This window comes from Molossus molossus, unplaced genomic scaffold, assembly GCF_014108415.1.
Source record: "Molossus molossus isolate mMolMol1 unplaced genomic scaffold, mMolMol1.p scaffold_m16_p_18, whole genome shotgun sequence".
NCBI lineage: Eukaryota > Metazoa > Chordata > Mammalia > Chiroptera > Molossidae > Molossus > Molossus molossus.
Window position 1 is genome coordinate 20,313,115 of NW_023425353.1, and position 5,415 is coordinate 20,318,529.

Genomic DNA, 5,415 nt, shown 5'->3' on the forward strand with positions numbered 1-5,415 from the left:
TTTGCTACAAAGGGAACTGTGTTCTGCCCACGGTTAGGAATCATGGACCGTAGGGAGACACCAGCCCTGTCTGGGCCTGACGCGATCCTTGGGGAAGGTGTTTAACTGTTGACATTTTGTGTCCGGGTCATAGCTGAGTGGTGGGGTTCATACATGAGGCCTTCCTCTTGTTCCTCTTCTTCTTCAGCTCCTCCACAAAGAGCTGTGACCTGGTTCCAATCCACACAGCTAGCTACTCCAGGCCTGCTCGACTCCCATCAGCCTCTGTGGGCCACTCCCCCACCTCTGCCAGGGCCCTGGTGGCCAGGGACCAACTGTTGATCCACATAACAGACAGAGCTGGAGAGCATGATCATCACATTCTAATTCCAGCCCTGCCTTTGTCTCTTTGAGATCTGGGTGTGGCCTTACCGCTTCTCCATCTACAAATGTTCTAATCCCTGTCCACTGCTGCCCCTGGACCGTCATGGGGCCCAAGGATAAGTCACTGTGCAGCAGTTCTTTGGGGCTGGCGAGCTGGAGAGCCAGTGGGCCCGTGTGCTCCCAGGCCGTGAGCCTGGCCCAGAACAGAAGTCAGCACAGAGTCTAAAATATCTCCATGTATTACTTTTCCTGCTAACAAATGATCCTATCTCCTGATAGCATTATGTATTGTATGTATGTCTTACTGTTAAGTTATAAAATTTGAATTATGAATTGTCCTGGAGCAGCCAGTGCCCTGCAGCCAGTTACTGAAACGCCACATCCTGCCACGGCCTCTCTTCAGTCTGCGTGCGGTGCACACGCGTGGCCCTGCTCACCCTGCTCTCCACAATGTCCTGCTGCTGCGGGGTGCGCCATTTAAGGTCGTCTCTCGTTTTTGCTACATTGTAAACCACGTGGTTTCTGCATGTTGCCTGTGGATGAGCCCTGAGAACATACCTGCTGTATCAGCGTAGGTCACTGCCTCAGCCCCCGCCTTGCCCCTCAGAGAGCCCAGGATGGGGAGAAGGCTGCCCTGGTCACACTGTTCTTCCTGGCCAACCAGCCTGGAGCCCAGGACTCAGGACCTCTTGGCCAGTGGCTGAACCCCTTTCACTTGGGCTTCTCTTCTGAACAGGGCTTTCCAGGCCCCAAGGCAGGTCAGCACTGACTGTGACAGGGCAGTCAGTCAGTCGTCATTCAACTGGCAGTCTGCACTGCAGCCGCCAGAAGAACCCGCAGGAGCCGTGCCCGGGGTGTCCCTGGGAAGCACACGCCAGCAACAAGGACCTGATACTGCAGGCTCACCACCTCCTCCGCCAGACAGAAGGGTTCAGCAGGTTCCGCCTTTTTATTTTTGGTACATGCCCCTGTTGGGAGCCGAACCCAGGACTCTCTGGTTCGCAGGCCGAAGCTCCAACCGCTGAACCAAACCGGTCAGGGCAGGTTCAGCCTTAAGAGAGTTGTCTGGCCCTGGCCAGTTTGGCACAGTGGTTAGAGCATTGACCTGCGGTCCAGAGAGTCCCGGGTTCAATTCCCGCTAGGGGCACGTACCACGGTTGCAGTTTGTCCCTGGCCCTGTTTGGGTAGTGAGGGTGGCAACCACTCGATGTGTCCCTTTCACATTGATGTTTCTCTCTCTCTCTCTCTCTCTCTCTTCCCCCCCTCCCTCCCTCCCACTCTATCTGAACAAAATATGGAAAAATGTCCTCGGGTGAGGATTAAAAAAAGAGAGAGAGAGTGTGTCACAAGAAGTGTCAATAAAGTGATTGGTGCCCCAGCCCTCCTTCTGGAGAATCTGATTAACCAGCCCAGCTGGATGAGGAATTTAGGAATAAAAGCCACCAGTTAACAGAAGGGGAAGTAGAACGAACCAGGAAGGCGTCTCCGTTCTCTGCTCCTGCTCCTCCCTCAGGGTGATGTGGTCTAGTTTCCCTGCCCAGAGGAACAGGGTGCAGCCCTTTCGGCTTGAGGCCCATTTCTGTAGCCTTCATGGGCACTTGGGAGCCACCCAGCCCACAGGTGTGGCCCACGGTCTTGACAGTGTCACTCCGAGCTCCTTCTACTTTGGGCAGCTGACCCAAGCGTGGATCCTGCCTCTGCTGTCTCCTGACTGCGAGACCCTGGATGAGAATCCAAAAGCTGCAGGTTCCGCCCCCCTCTTTGGCCCATGACTCTGTTATTTTGGCCATTTCTTCTTCTGTTTCCTTTCTTATTTCTAAGCGATTTCCTGATATTGCTACTTCCCGGTTCCCCCACCCCCTTTAGAATACTGACCTCCTAATATGGAGAAATGACCTCTGAGAGCCACCTCTCCGCACACTTCTTTCCCCAGCCTTCCAGTGTCATGACTCGGGGTAAATTGATATCAGTCTTTACATATTTAAAACTGTGTAAACATTGTTCTCTGCAAAGTAGTATTCCATTTTCTTTCTGCCACAATCTGTTGTTTTTCTTCAAGTTATCTCATATTTTTTCATTTACTTTTTCTTTTTTTGTAATTTATGCTCTTCCCTAGAAAATCATATAACTCTGACTGAACACCATAAAGCTCTTCTCAATGTGCCTAACCCCAGCAGGTGAGTGGATTCTGTGTTTTCCCTGGAGACGCTGCTCCAGGGGCCTCTCACCCTCCTGCTCTGCTCTCACCCGTCCATCCACTGGGCCCCCCTTTCCCGGAGCGAAAATACTGAGGTGCAGAGAGGTTCAGGAATTTGCCAACGTTGTACAGGTAGTAAGACTGGGGTGGAGATGCAGGGCCTAGACCAGGAGATGAAGCTGTGGTCAGGGACCAGCCCCCAGCCCAGGGATGGCCACGCACACGGGATGCCGCAGCCCGGGGGCAGCCACACACACAGGACCATGCACAGACTGCAGTGGGGCGGAGACCTCCAGCCTGGGAGCAGAGCACAGAGGCAGGCTTTCCTGCCCATCCTGAGGGGTCTTCCCCGGTGAGTCCCCTATGCCCTTTCCAGCCTCATCCTGGGCAGATCTGGGAACAGGCTGGACCACAAGTCTGCCCAAACTTTGGGTCTACACTCTTCTCTCACCAATCCATGGCTACCTCCCCCTAAACATGTTAACCCAGCACCCACCCAGCTGCCAAGCTGACACAGGCCTCCCAGGGCCACCAGCACGCCCCTCATCTCAGGGCCACCATTTATGAGTGCCCCAGATCTCTCTCATCCGGGGCAGATGTCTGCCCCTGCTCCTAGTGAGTTCTGTACTGAAGGTGACTTTGCTGGTCAATTCTGAGGAACGTGTGGAGGTTAAAGTGGTTCTGTGGACCCCAGGGCCTGAAGGCCTGGTCACCCACTTGTTCAGACACAGCGGTCCCTAAGAGCAGCTCACACCCCTGAAGGGACAGAGAAAGCCTTCTGAGTCCAGAGCTCTTGTCGGAAATCCCTGTGCCTCACACTAAAGAGGCCTGTGCACTGTGTGGGGCCCCGAAGACCACGGTCTGCTCACCTCAGAGGCCGCACACCAGAGTCAGCCAGCATGCATTCCTGCAAGTGGGGAGACAGACTGCACGGGGACTCTGCCATGCGTCACCCCAGGCCCAGGGAATGGGCCGGGCACATCCTCAAGAAACCAGGAGTGGGCCCTGGCCAGGGCGTGTACGGGAGGCGACTGGTAGATGTTTCTCTTTCTCTCTCCCTCTCCCTTCCCCTCTCTCCCAAATCAATAAAAACATATCCTTGGATGAGGATTAAACTTTTTTTTTTTAATAAAAATTCTAAAAAATAAAAAAGGAAAGAAAGAAACAAGGAGTGGGTGTCAGAGGAACTGGGAAATGGAAGATACACAGATCTCTCCCAGCAGCCACGTGCTTTCCAAACAGACAACTACCAGGATCTAATCTGCAACTCAGATTCAGTCTGCTAAGTAGGGAAGAAAGTGTGTGGTTGTCATGGCGACACCAAATTGCCCAAGACTGGTTGGTCTCTAAGGCAGAGAAGGGGAAGAGCAGAGCTAAGTCTTCTCTCCCTGGGGGGGTGTCCTGGGACCTGGGGGACAGGCTGGGCACATCTGCGTCTTCCCACCACCCTACCCCAGGGCTGAGGGCCCAAACTGTGTGGTGTAGTGCAAAGTGGGCTGGCTGGCCCAGGGCTCACTCAGGGGCCTGGGACCCAGGTTGTTCGGGCATGCATGTCCCAGAACCAGCCACTTGTTGAGGGATGGTTCCCAGTGTCCCCCAGGCCCAGTATCCCTAAGCAGCTCGGACCTGAGCCCACTGCTCCTCCTGCCCCCCTGTCCTAGGCCTTCCTGGCAGCTCTGTGCCCACAGGCCTGATCATGGGTGCAGGCACAGCCTGGCTCATCCTCTGAGTCCAGTCTGGAGGATCAAGGGACCCACAGTCTCACCCAGAGAGTGACAACCCAAGCCACACAGGGAGGACATGGGTTGATCCTTCCACTCACAAGCACACCACGCTGCCAGCCCAGCCTCCCCTCCCACCTAGAAGGAAATGGAGCCAGCCCAAGGGGTTGCCCCACATGGCCTATGTCAACCTGGGCCCAGGCCTGGTGAGAATGGGTGGCAGAGAGAGCTGCTCAAGTGGAGGAGTGAAGCACCAGGAACCTCTGCTGCCCTCAGACCCACTCTGTCGCTGGTCTGCCTTTGATCATCCAGTGCCCTAGGATGAGGTCTTGGCTCCTCAGCAGGCTCCAAGGTCCTGCTGACCAGCTGCACACCCATCTCTGTGGCCCCAGGGCCTGGCCATGGGAGGGGCTCCACAGACACCCAGTGCATGAATGAATGAATGAATGAATGAGTGACATGGAGAGTGAGGGCTGGTAGCAGAGGAAATGGGAGGGGGCAGGGTGGGGTGAGGAGCTGTTGGGAAGGCCTCAAATACCAGGCTGAGAGGGGGTGTTTGTCAGGCTCCCAATCCCCAGCTTCCACCCTGCCCTAGGGCAGCTCCTAGCTTCCAGAGGGACTACTGGCATCCCTGGCAGATGTGGCCTTGTCACTTGACCCCCTCTCAGAAAGACAGGGATCCCAGGGCCCATCCCCCAGAGCCTGGCTCACCTGGCCCCTGATGGGGGATGCTTCTCTGGAACCCTGCAGACCAGACTGCCTTTGCTACACAGGCTGTGGGTTCTCCCAGTGGTCCAATTAGTGCTAATTGGGAGCAGAAATGTGTATGTGTTGGGGGGAGGGGTGGAGCTCTGATGTCCTTGTCAGAATCTGGAGACTTCCTGGGATAGACCTTCCACAGAGCCTCGGGGTCTCCCGTGGAGTGGGGGTGGCCCGGGGCTCCTCCTGAGCATTGGGCACACTAAGTCCTTCTTTCCAGAGGGCTTGTGCTGTCACTGACCACCTCCTACCCTGGGTGCCCGATGCCTCCGGGGCCAGGTAGGCCCGCCTTGTTTATGCTGAATCTTCAGGCCTGGCCCAGACTCCGGAATGAAGGGAAGAAGGGTTCTGGGCCTGATGTAGAAGTACAGAGGG